Source organism: Eurypyga helias, unplaced genomic scaffold (assembly GCF_000690775.1).
Source record: "Eurypyga helias isolate BGI_N326 unplaced genomic scaffold, ASM69077v1 scaffold3043, whole genome shotgun sequence".
NCBI classification, from domain to species: domain Eukaryota; kingdom Metazoa; phylum Chordata; class Aves; order Eurypygiformes; family Eurypygidae; genus Eurypyga; species Eurypyga helias.
The window spans coordinates 28984-29281 of NW_010242948.1; positions in this window are offsets into that span (position 1 = coordinate 28984).

Sequence of the window (298 nt, forward strand, 5' to 3'; positions counted from 1 at the left end):
CCCCCACCCTCCTGGCCACAGTCCCCTGGATACAGCCCAGGATACGGTTGGCTTTCTGGGCTGCCAGTGGGCGCTGCCAGCTCATGTCCAGCTTTTTGTCAACAAAGGTGTTGAACAGTGCCAGTCCCAACACCAACCCGTGAGGAACGCCGCTCGTTACTGGTCCCCACTCAGACATGGAGCCATTGACCACCACTCTCTGAGTGCGATTAGCCAGCCAGTTCTTCATCCGTCGAGCAGTCCATCTGTCAAATCCCTGTCTCTCCAGCTTAGAGACAAGGATGTTGTGCGAGCCCCT